The sequence below is a fragment of the Vipera berus genome (assembly GCF_964194415.1).
Source record: "Vipera berus genome assembly, chromosome: 1".
NCBI lineage: Eukaryota > Metazoa > Chordata > Lepidosauria > Squamata > Viperidae > Vipera > Vipera berus.
In genome coordinates, this window is record NC_138202.1 from 285,295,137 (window position 1) to 285,308,520 (window position 13,384).

A 13,384-nucleotide genomic window follows, 5' to 3' on the forward strand; every position below is an offset into this window, starting at 1 on the left:
TGGCAGAGAATGACCCCTGTGTGGTCTCTGTGGTAAGATTGGGTGCTGTTAAGATTGTAGCTTGTTGGCATTTCTCTTTCTTAATTAACAAAAGCAATAGAAGTAGGTTGGAACAATGGCCACAGAGAAGGGATCTGGCATGGAAACGTAGGAAACACAGCCTTGCCACAGTCTTGTCTTAAAACATCCCCATGTTAATCTGACACACATTCACTTATTGTGGAGAAACTGAAACCTGTCCAACCATGCCACATTTAATAGTAAGATTGGACTCAAGTGTCCAGTGGACTGATCAGCCTTGAGACCTTATTCAATATGCTGAGAGTTGAATTGATTTCTCAATTGTGTTGGTAGGACCAGTGAAGAAATGCACCATCCCCTGAGCACAAGAGAAAGCAAGTTAAGCCATTTTTATGACTACAGTATTACAAAGTGCCTTTTCCCACAAGATGTTGGGAGCAAAAGCCATCTTCTGCTTCTGCCCTTGGCTGGACAGAGCCAAAGTAGCTCAAAAATTGTTTTTGTAGCTATCTGGAATACATGGGTATGAAGAGGCAACTAATAGGACATTGTTCCCACACCCCCAAGCAGAGCCAGGAGCAGTGAACAAACAACTATTGTTCTTCCAGCCTTATGAAGAATTAACAATAAACACTTCTCCAGAGGAGCCATTTGTGATCCTCCAATGTCTATTAATCATATACGCAGGCTGCCAAATCCCTAAGGATTTGATATTGTACACAATGAACAAGTGTAAAAGAAACATCCACAAACTAATGAAAACATAGCTTGTTGGAGTTGCATTGCGGCCATCCCAGTGCGAAAACCCAAGTAGATCATCAATCTTAATTTGAGCAGGATTCCCCATATGCAGCTGTACCTAATGATCTATAGACCTCAACTGTAAAGTAGATCTGGACATTTTCTTTTTGATTGATTGAGTTCACACATTGCACTAATTTGGAATATACTGTAGTTTAGTATAATATGTAGACCCAGACAATGTCCCTGCAAAGATTCCCCCCTCAGAACTGTCTGCACTTATTTTTATTTATTTTTTATTTTAATTCCATTTATATCCCACCCTTCTCCGAAGACTCAGGGCGGCTTACAAGCTTAGCAGTAGCCTTCATTCTATGTACATGCCTGCTTATTAGGGCTTTCACACACACCCCAAGCGGCATTATTACAAAGTCAGCTTAATTGCCCCCAACAATCTGGGTCCTCATTTTACCTACCTCGGAAGGATGGAAGGCTGAGTCAACCTTGAGCCTGGTGGGATGCGAACCTGCACTAATTGCAGGCAGCTGGTGTTACTTAAGGAGGCATTAGCCTACTGCTCCACCAAGGCTCTTACCTTAGATGTTACTAGAAAGATTATTATGATCACTTTTCTGCCCAGGCTTCCCTCATTTGTTGCCCTCCAGTGCTGTGAACTATGATCTCCAGTCCAGATATGTGGCTGGAAATAATAGAGTCCCAGGGCTAAATACCTAGAAAATGTTCAAGCAGGAAAAGTGTTTTTATATGATTGCTAAATATGCTTATTGAATGTTAAATGGTGACCAGTAATTCACTGATACGCAATCAATTTACATGATGAGTAATTAGGAAATTCCCTGATGTACCGGTATGAGGGAAGCTATACATTTGCAAACTGCAGTATAAATTTGCTTTCAGTTTTGAATGTGAGAGTTTCATGGCATTAGCTGGCATACCAATAGGATATTTTGAATATGCAGGCAGAACTTCAGCCATTGACTTGTTGAAGGTCTTAGGTTCTCCTTGCTTTGAAGTTTCAGAATTATTATTATTATTATTAAAGATACGTGGACCTTCTGATTAGCAGTCACTTAATTACTCTGAAGCCACTTGGGCTGAAGGTCACATTTTTGAAAGAGAAAACCGAATGTGTCCCAAGGGCAAGAATGCACCCATGCTCTGCTTTGGAGACCCAATTTTCATTCTTCTAAGCATAATCACCAAATGCAGATTGCTAGTATTCTCTCCGGCAATAAATGAGTCAGTTATTGCTGGCTGCTTATCAAAATTAGTTTTGTTGCTAAGAAAATGGACTGTATGGTATTAGGCAACAGGGAAAAACAAGCATGTTTCTCAGATGTGACCTACTTACATGCCAATAGTTTAGCTCTAATATTTTTAGAGCAATAAATACTATGAATTGAGCATATTCTGTTCTTCTTCATGCTTTGCATTTATGGGGTTGATTGTTGGCCACAATTTTACACAACATGATCTAAGGCTGTGTTTCTCAACTCAGCAACTTTAAGATGAATGGACTTCAACTCCCATAGTTCTCCATCCAATATACTAGGAGTTGAAGTCCATACATCATAAAAGTGTTGAGTTTGAGAAATGCTAAGACAAATACATCCCTTCATTCAGACAGATAATATTCTTAGCTTTAAAGTTCTGTCTCAAAGCCTTTACCCAGGCAGTAACTCACTCGGCCAAATTTTATCAGTGGTTTTGGCAGTGTCCTATCCCACTAACTGGGTCAGAACTGCATAGCCCCCATACTACCTCCGAAGAGCCTGAAGTTCCCCCATAAACCTTTATTTAGTGGGAGCTTTTGCACTGTTCCCTGACAAACAAGCTTGGCCAACACACTATGGTAGGCAAAGCTTGGCCTCTGCAAGCAATTCATCTTCAGTTAGAGAGCTTTGCAAATAGAGAGACTTGCTTTTTTAGCCATATTTTCTCTCCAGCTCTGTGGGCTTTTTGTTTGGTTTGGTTTTTGTTTGGTTTTGGAGACTCATTAAGGGTACTTAAGGGTACTTAAGGGTTCAAGGGTACTTAGGTATGACTATTAAATAAGTTGAACCCTATGAATGATCGCATCTGGAAATAATAGAGTTCCAAGGCTAAACACCTAAAAGTGTTCAAGTGGGTTATTTTTTTTATGAATGCTAAACATGCCTATTGAGTGTTAAATGATGACTAATAACTCAATGATATGCATTCGAGAAAATTTACATGAAATATGAGGGAACATTTAACTTTCCATCAACTGGATGGGTCAATTCCATCTTGTTGTGCCCCTCCCCTTGCCAGTTCAGATGTCTTGTGGATGCTGTAGTGTTTTGTCCTAGAAGAAGGACTAAATTCTTTTTGGCTTCCATAACTACCAATGAATACCCTTCTCTTCATTTCTCTTCTTTCACCACGAAGCTCCCTCGTGTCTCCTTTTCATCTTGCTACTTCCACTCTGCTAAACCTCTTACTTTTGCCATGATAGACGAGTCCTTCTCCTCCTTCCTTTCCTATACCTTCCCCCTGTAGCTATTCCCTTCTCCACAGCTCATCCCCACATTCAGCCTATATACCAATCTTTCTGTGGATGATTGGGATTGGCTTTGTGGAGCACAAGATTTATTATACTATTATTAGGTTATGTTTGATTTTCTCAAAGCATATGGTGCCATCTCCTCAAATTCAGCCTGACAATAACAGCTGCGTAAGAGAGGATGGCTAACTTGAATGATAGAATCATAGGGATGAAAGGGACCTTGGAGGTTTTCTCATCCAACCCAAGGCAGGAGTCCTTATACCAGCTCAGACAAATGGCTGTCCTATCTTTTGTTGAAAACCTCCAGTGATGGAGCACCCAAAACTCTGGGAAGCAGGCTGTTCCATTGATTAATCATTCTATCAGGAAATTCCTCCTTATTTCCAGCTTGAATCTCCCTTTGAGGAGCTTCCACCCATTGCTTCTTGTCCTGCCCTCGGGTACTCTGGAGAATAAATCAGTGCCCTCTTACCTGGCTGAGCCCTTAAGTATTGAAAGATTGCTGCTACCTAGTTCCCTTAGGTATTCATCATATGATTTAGCTTCCAGACCCCTTATCACCTTTATCACCAGGGAGGTTTTAAGAAGGGCTATGGGTTTGAATCTGGCCTCCCCAATCACAGTCCATCACTACTACACCACTACACTGCCTCTATAATGAAGAAAGTATATTGTCAACAAGCAGTTTCAGCTTCCAAAATTCCCAGAGAATGTGGCTAACCCATTGATCCATTATATTAGGAAAGGGGCAATTAAGGGAAGGCTGATTTATCTTTTCACTCCATGCCATGTATCAGTCCTTCGTAGCTGCTTCTAGCAAAAAAAAGTAAAGATGACTGATATGCATTTATACATCTCCTATATCACTTCTACCTTCCCCATTCTCTTGCAACCATAATATGGTTAGTTCCATTTTGGCATTGTGTATTCTATGAATTACAACACTGTGGCTCATACATCATGATTTATGACTTATGTGTGACCTAGGCTGTTATGGCTATTCTTCAAAATCTAGATATAAACAAACTTTGCCTTAGGGTAGGCTGCAAATCCAGTCCAAAAATCCACAGGGGCTTCATTGCTGATAGGCTGTACAGTTCCTTATATTGTTTTAACATAATTGATTTATATTTTTACATTTTTATACACTTTTTATATTTTATATAAACCTTTAAAATGTTTTATTTTGTCTCTCTCTCTTTCTCTCTCTCTCTCTCTGTGTGTATGTGTGTATAATTGTAAATATATTTTATATTGTGTAACACATATTTTATATATTTTGTTTTGTTTTGTTTTGTTTACATTTTTGAGATATTTCCTTTTCTGCCACAGAGATCAGCAAAATAGAATAGGTATCCATCTCAAACTGGGATATATTTCTTCTAATTTGCCTTTATATCCTGTCTTGGGTCTATGAACTTAGGATCTTATAGAGAAGTTGTTGTCCATGGGGTTTTCATGGCAAAGATACTGGAGTGGGTTGCCATTTCCTTCTCCAGTGGATCACATTTAGTCAGAACTCTCTGCTATGAGGTGTCTGTCTTGGGTGGCCCTGCATGGTATAGCTCATAGCTTCATTGAGTTATGCAAGCCCCTTCGCCACGACAAGGCAGTAATCCATAAAGGGGCATAGAGAAGAATCAAGAATAATTAACAGAGTTTAAGCATGAATCAATGCAATCACTGCATTTTACTGATTCTTTCATTAACTATCTTATTTAATAAGGGAGAAACTGAAAGCCATTTTGGCCTCCAGGCTGGTTTTTATCATGTACAGGTAATCCCCAAGTCACTTAACGCTCGTTCGAAGTTACGCAATAAACAACCCCTAGTACAGGGGTAGGCAACCTTGGCTCTTTTATGACTCGTGGACTTCAACTCCCAGAATTCCTGATCCAGCATTGGAAACTCCCTTTCCCCACAGCATGGCTGGCTCAGGAATTATGGGAGTTGAAGTCCACAAGTCATAAAAGAGCCAAGGTTGCCTACCCCTGCCCTAGTTCTTACAAGCAAGTCCCGAAATTACGAATATTGCAGCACCACGACAGTCGTTCGCCCTTATGAGTGGCCGCAGTGGCTCTGCAACATTCACCCTGATTATTCCCTCCCTCCCCCACTCCCACCCTGGGTCTCCCTAAACACCAGGCCTTCAATACGCACCCTGCAAAGATCGAGATCCTTTGCTTTCTTCGCTGCTTCAGGCCTTCAGTGCATTCGCAGAGAATGGAGGCCTAAAGTGACTCCGAGATCATGCAAGATCAGTAAGGCGAGATCTCATGGTACTTTAGGCCTCTGTTCTCTGCAACAGAGAATGGAACAGAAGCTGTGGGACACTTCCATGTGCCTCCAGAGGCTGGATTGGGACATTGGAGGCCTTTCCAGGCCGCTGCTGCCCGGATCTAAGCCCGGGAGATGCTTTTGCATGCCACCGGAGGCTGGATCGGGGCCTGAGAGGCATTCTCCAGGCCGCCGCCGCCACCTGGATCTGAGGCAGATCTGAGGTGGCAGTGGCCTGGAGAAGGCCGCTGCTGGCCTCAGATTCAGGCAGCAGTGGCCTGGAGAAGGCCTCCAGTGGCCTGATCCAGCCTCCGGAGGCAGGCAGAAGCATCCCCGGCCTCAGATGCAGGCAGCAGCAGGAACCACAGCAAAGATGAGATAGATCTCTTTTTGATAGATTTCTTTTGAAAATGAGTCCAGCGTAGCAGGAAGGTAGACAGAAGCATGAGGTATCTTAGTGGGTCAGGGAGGCCTTGGAGGCCTGTTCCATCACTAGGCCCTCCATGGCCTTCCCCACCCTGAGATACCTCATGTTCACTTAACGAGCCACGTGCGTCTTAACAAGCAAGGGTGTGATCTCGTACGAGATTCACTCCCACGAGTTTTCAAGTTATGAGTGGAATGAGCAGGCTCCATTACACTCATAACTTGAGGACTACCTGTATTCAAAATTCAAAAAGAGAAAATGATGTCACTATTAATCGCAGCTTGTTGAATGGTCATGTCATTTGTCTTTTTGCATTCTGTTTCAGTGGTGATATATTTCTGCACTCCAACATCATTCAGGTATCTGTTTTACTCCCAAGTATTCATGTGGATTGCAAAGAACTCAACTTGCTTACAGAGTTCAAATATAAAGAACAACAATAATTTAAGGAAGAGCCAAAGTGAATGAGTGAAGTGAGTCATACATGGAATTTCTGAATCTCATTAGTCAGTCTTGAGTGTCATGAAATTTAGTTACGTAACAAGGAAAAGATTTATTTTGACAAATGGCATTAATGGCCTAAACTATAAAGTCGGACAAGGTGAGATTAAACAATACATTCAGTGATAAAAAGTAGGATTGCCAGACCTGTGAAGGAAAACAATAATTCTTCATGAACTGTGACTGGACATCTAGATCTAGTTTATCATTTTTTCCCCATCTCAAATATCTACCATGTCTACTGTGCAACATTTAGAGATCTAATGGAGCTTGTCAGAACAATATAAGGAACATCAACAAATGGAAATCATTTCTCACACACCTTTAGCTACATAAAGCTCCCTTAATAGATTTTCTTGATTGTTTGATGGACTGATTGTAATTTCATGCCAGCAGACTTCAAACAATTCCCAGCCATGTACAAAATGCCCAAAGCAATATCAAATCAAGAAAACAATGAAATAAAATCCAACTAATAGAAATCACAGAAAGTAAAAGTTTCATTTTATTACCCAGGGACCACATGCAGCAAATGCATCTCTACTACACACTTGGGTGGGCTGGTGTGCAAAATAGGGCAGGGGTGTCAAACTTGCAATGTGACGTGATGTGTTGCGACATATCATGACTTTTCTGCCATTGCCAGCAATGGGGTGGGTGCGGTTTCGCTATGATGCATCCAGCCCGCAGGCCGGCAATTTGACACCCCTGAAATAGGGTGTCTACATTACTTCAGTGGCCTAGGAGTAGCTAACAATTCCCATCCAAAAGAAAGGGAGATACTTTGTTCTTACCCAGAGGGATCCTTCAAACCAGAAGCAGAAAAGAAAATTTAAATCAGAGGTGCTCCCCAAGAAGCAGTAAGTCGTAGAATCATGATGTATCAGTATGCTGCATAAACCTCTATGAGTTAATGGGGTAGGCTAACAGTTTGTTACTTTCCAGGTATTCTTTACTTAAGAGATCCTAGCTTGTATAATTTAGACTTAAACTGAGGTTTGGTTGCATTTCCAGAATAGACCAAAAGTGTCTTTACCTTTACCAGCAAGTGCTACCAGAGGCACAGGCACACTACAGTACAGCTGGTAAATTTGTTCATGGGATTTTTTTTTACAAAGTATTAAGTTTCAAACAAAGATAACATTCAAAGTACTGTACCCAGAACAAAAGATTTAAAAAGACATGGGATTTGTTTTTTCAGGTCCCAGAACATTACAAACTAGCTAATAAATAGTTCATTGAAACTTGCAGCTTGAAGCGTTTGTACACTCCAGAGGCCAAAACATCTATGCTATGGTAACATATCAGCCACAAAAATAAGCAGCATAAAAGATGGTACCAAATGTAAACATCAGTGGGCTGCTCTCCAAAACAGCTTAGTTTTGAACACCATCCTGAAAGCATTAAGAGCTGGGGAGGCTCTTCTGATCTCCTCCCAGCATTAGCATTACCACTGAGAAGCAGCACTTCCTATCTCTGGCTTCCTTTGGCTGGGCTCACATATTGTGGTAAGCCACAACCCATAATTTATAAATAATATTGGCTGGGTTCACACAGCCCCCTAAGACTACCCTAAACAAATCCTATTAACACTTAGCGTGATATGTAAAACCAGGCCCTATTGATGGTTCTTGTTGCAGATAATTGCCCTCTGTTTGCGGTCAGTCATTTCTTTAGTAACAATACCAATTTTGAGAGAAAAAACATACCCATGCTGATGCTGGCTAACTGATTGCCTAAAACATGATGGGCCAATTACCATCTCTCCCCCCCCCCACCCGCATTTGCAGGTTGAATAGTGAATCATAGAACTAGTTTCTTCTTTCTGATGCCATCTGCTCTGATTAGGAAAAAATGCATTTTCTTTTTTAAAATTAAGATTGTGATTCCAAAATTCATTAAGTGAGACGGAAAAGAGCTGTCTTCTGGAGCTACCTCAAAATACACATTATTAGGATAGGTTTGACCTTCCGAATGATCTTCTTTGTCTATGATTACAATAATTGCTTAAAGAGTTCTTGAGATGATAATCAGCTCTTCCCACGTAAACATTATTTGATATAATTGACAGAGGAAGTGTTACATCAGTGAATGAAGCATACTGAATAAAACTAACAGAATATAAATGTCAAATTATAGGGGAATTGTAGAAATACTTTGCCTGCTGACAGAAAAAGTGACATTGAGCAGAACCGGTAGCTAATTTTTTGTTGCCCAGGCCTAGGATGGACTTCTGGAAGCGGCATCCACACAGAGAACTGGTTGTTCTCATATTTGAATCCCACCACTGCCTTTAGGACTATCCACTCTAGAATTCATTGCCCATCTAATATATTTTAGCAAGAGTTAGTCTCAGAAGATTACTTTTGTAGTAGTAGACACCTTCCTCTGGAACAGCTTGTCTTCTAGAGTCCGAATGGCCCCAGCTCTGTTCACAACTAGGAAGGCAACAAAAATTGTGCAGTTTCACAGGGCATTGGGTGAGGACGATCCACAGTAAGCAAACAGCAGCATAACACTAGTGAAATATTGATGGTTTTAAAGTAATTTATGTTATCTACATTTTTGCAATACTGGCTTTTTTGTTCTTAACAAATGGTGTGTTTTAAAGATAATATAGAAAAGGCATGATTGATGCTTTTTGATGATGATAAAGAATGACTTTATCCTCCATAAAATATTGTAAATAAGACCATTTGATCCACAGTGAAAAATTCATCTGGAGCTTACCTAGAAGTCTGACCTTTTCAGAAATATGGAATAGACATCTCCATGGAAGAACATATTTTATGTTTTTTTTAAAAAGGGCAGGTTATTTTGATGTAAATAAAAATAGATCACAACTTAATGTATATTTCCTATAAAAGGAGCAAACAACCATCAGATAAGTTAGCACAGGCAAGTAGCAAAGCATTGTGGAAACTGGCCCCAAACATTGGAGGACAGCATGCTCTTTGCACCTCCATTACTATATTAGCAGTGGGCACCATTTGATTATATCTATTATATTAAAGTTAACTCCCCAGAGTCTCTGGGAGTTGGGCAGAATATAAATTTAATATAGTATGGTTAGTCCTGTATAATGGATTGTCACAAGGTCAGCCAAATGTATAAATTGGACTTGGTATTTTTATCCACTTATTTATTATTTTTATCCATTTATTTATTATTAAACTTGTATGCTGCCATCTCACCAGAGGTATCTCTAGACATAAAATTAAAATGCACTGTAAAACATTAAGACAATAAATAGAGATCTTAGAGACTTAGAGATTTAAAATTCAGTAAATATAAAACTGTCAAGTCCTTTCCTAGGATCTTTAGGTTCTTTATTTTCTATTACTTTGTCTATTTTGCATCTTAACAGTTATCAGGTATGAACAACCAAACACACACATACAGATTTTGAGCTAACTGCTTTATTATGTTCTGCCTATGATACAAGAATCTTCCCAGTCTGGCAGCCTACTCCTGGGAACAATTAGATAAGGCTCCAAGGAACTTAGGGGGCATCAGCCCTAACTGGCAGCGATTCCAAGCTAGTTTCATACTTGATATCGCTTCCCTGCCAGGCTGGGTGCTTCCCGACATCAATTCTTGCTTGCAGGCAAAAATATTTCTTGAAGATATTCCAATATACCATTGTTGCTACTTTGTCATGCTGTTGTCTGTAGACAATCTGTGCAATTTTGAAGTAGCCAAGTGGTCCATGTTTCTTCAGCTTCTTTGCAGAAACAGAATGAGAGGAAGGACTAGTAACCACTACAGTTTACAGAGTGCAGAGAGGAACGAGTTGGAAATTACTATTGGTTACAGAGTCCAGGAGCCAGTAATCATTGGATATATATAAGGAGCCAAATGTTTGTTCTTAACCAAAAGGTCAGAAGCATTACCCGTGTTTCCCTGAAAATAAGACCTGGTCTTTTTTTTGCCTCCAAAAGAGGCACCAGGTCTTGTTTTTGGGATGTGTCTTTTTCACTCACCACCAGCACAGACAGCCCTGCCCAGCTGGCCCACTTCTTTTGCGGTCGAAGTAGCAGCTTCATTCTGCAGCTCACAACGGAGCTCGGGCCTGCATTTCACAGTCAGGCCTTTCTGGAAGGTTTCTGCAGCTGATAACCAACAATGGATTCAATCCGTAGCTCAGTTCTTGGCTGCAGTGGCCTTCCAGAAAGGCCTGTGGCTGCGAAATGCAGGCCTGTGGATGCCGGAGAAGAAGTGGGCCAGCGAGGAGAGGCTTGGCTGCAAGGTAAGTGGGTGTGGAGCATGTGGAGCAACTCCACCCCCCCACTCCCGCCCTAGCTTGATATTTAGGTGTGTGCATTTCCCCCAAACCAGGGCTTATTTTGGGGGTAGGTCTTACTTTCAGGGAAACACAGTAGCTAGAGAGGAAGAAACATTTTGTATTTCCCCTTTGATAAATCCTTGTAGGTAAACCTAAAGGATTTACTTTGTGGAAACTGGTCTCCAGGAAGAATTGTGCAGCCCAAACTGATATTGTGAGCTGGGTCAGTGCTTCTCCCTTTCTAAATACAACTACGCGTTCCATAGATCTGTAAGGTATCCTAGCAGGTTATTCTTTGGGATAGGAAACAATACATGTTTGAGGCACTACAGACTCTGAATCTGAGTTAGTGCTTAATTCTACATGTGTGAGCTTCACTTAATTTGTGATTGTTCCAGTCTCAAAGGTCATTGAGAATGGTACTGCTTCATTTCCAAAGAAAACATTTTGGACCAGTCTCCCTTCTCCATACTTAGTTGATGTTTTGAGAAGGGAGGCTTAACAGAGCACTCATATTCAAAGAAACAGATTCTCTACAATATTTCCCTTCCTGTCAGTATTTAGCCAGTTCCAGGAGTCTTCCATCAATACTCAGGCAGACTTAGATAAATGCCATCATAGCCTTGACAAATTTTGATTGAGAAGCCCTCTTTGAAGTCATTAGCTTTCAGATCACTTCCTGAGCTAGCCACTAAAAGCTGCGTATTCTGGGATGCTCTGTCATGGGTCATGGATGTCATCAGTGCTTTTTTTGTAAAAGAAAAAGGTGCCGGAACTCACACATGTTATACAACCTGCCTTGCCTACCCTATAAGGTTCTATTGAAAAAAGGTGCCGGAACTCCGTTCTGAGCGTTCTATGAGAAAAAAAGCCCTGGATGTCATAACTGATACCTGGTTTACTGGATTCTTGAAAGTTGCTCTCAGGCCACAAAATTAAAGAAGATGTCCATGTTCAAGAGGTTCTGAATCTGAAGATGAGGTTCTGAATCTGAAGATGACTTTCCCATTTTATAGTCATCTAGTTAATTAAAATCCTGTACAGGTTTAGTTGAGAAAGAATCATAGTTCATATTAGGTAAGGAAACTTTGCTTGGGTGCCATCCAATTTATCAAGCAAGGAGTTTGGTATTTTATGCTGAAGGACTGGAGGTACAACAGCTGCTGCAGTGACAGCTGTAGAATTTGAAGTTGATGCTGCTATCGTAAATTCTGTCCTACATGCTGATCAATCTACTTGTTTCTCATCTGGACTAACTGGTCCATTTGGCTCACCAATTGGTTCTGACACTCGAACCATGCATTGGAAACTCAAGCAAGACATGTTTTAGCCTTTGATCTCTAGTGAGGGCTTTCCACACTAGAGAAGGGGCAAGCAATCAACCTGCCAGATTCAGCAGTAAACCACAGCTCTCTTAGCATTTAGCTCTTATTCAGTAGCAGTTGGAGATGGACAAGAGGTTTTCAGATATGACTTAACTAAATCTGAACCTTTGTTGCAGGCAAGAATAAAACAATAGTTGATTATCCCCCCCCCCAAAGAATTCAGAGCTTTTTTTTTTATTTAAAAAGTTTTACAATACATTTTGACTTTAATCCCCCCCTCCCCCACCCCTATCCAACCCTCCCTATCCCTCTCCCCCACTCCCTCCTCCCCCCCCCCGACTTCCCAGAGCTAAATACAGGGCATAAAATCGAAAAACAAACATAAACACCCCTATGTTATCAACAATAAACTATAAATTCTATCTCTCTCTAGCTCATATAAAATGAGTACAAACAATATTAATATTACAAATAAAGTAGAAAAGAAAAAGAGGAAAACAGAAAAAGAGCTTTACTCAAAATAAATTTTCTTAATCCCAGTCCTTATTCATATTAATTTCAAAAAAAAAAGAAAAGAAAAAAAAACTTTCACCTGCTATTTGCATTCTCCCACCTTTCTCTAATTTCCAAACAAATTCTCAGTTACGCGCCAAAAGCGGCTATCTCTATTAATCTTAATAATCTCCGACCAAACTAAACTATGATCAAAAATAGTTCTTGCATGTATCACGCCAAATGTCTCGCAGTTCCAAATCATCCTTAAGTTCAAATAAAAGTTCAAATAAAAAGAGTATATAAAAAAAAGATTTAGGCAATCTCTAAGACAACTTGTTAATTAGGAGCTTACATACCCATTCTTAGTTCAACACATACTTTAAGTCCATAACCCTAATATACTTTTCTAGCAAGCAAATAACATCAATCTTAAATTGTGTAAAATATTAAAAAAAAACTTTCTTTCTCCTCTATAATAATTTTACTCCATTGACATTCTAATCTAAAAATTTAATCAGCAATCTTAACGCCCCAAAACTTTTGGAGCACCTCTGTCATGACCCCCAAAACTTCTTTAGACCGCTCTCCTCCCATATCTTCACTGTAAGCACACTTTGAAGATTCCATAACTTTCTGCTGGTCTTGCTCTTGCTCTTGTCTCGCTCTTCTTAGGGCGGCACGCGTCATCTTCTGGCCTCCTGCAGCAACCGATGAGACTGTGACTTGATCCCCTCCAACACCATTGTCCTCTGTCTGTCTATCTG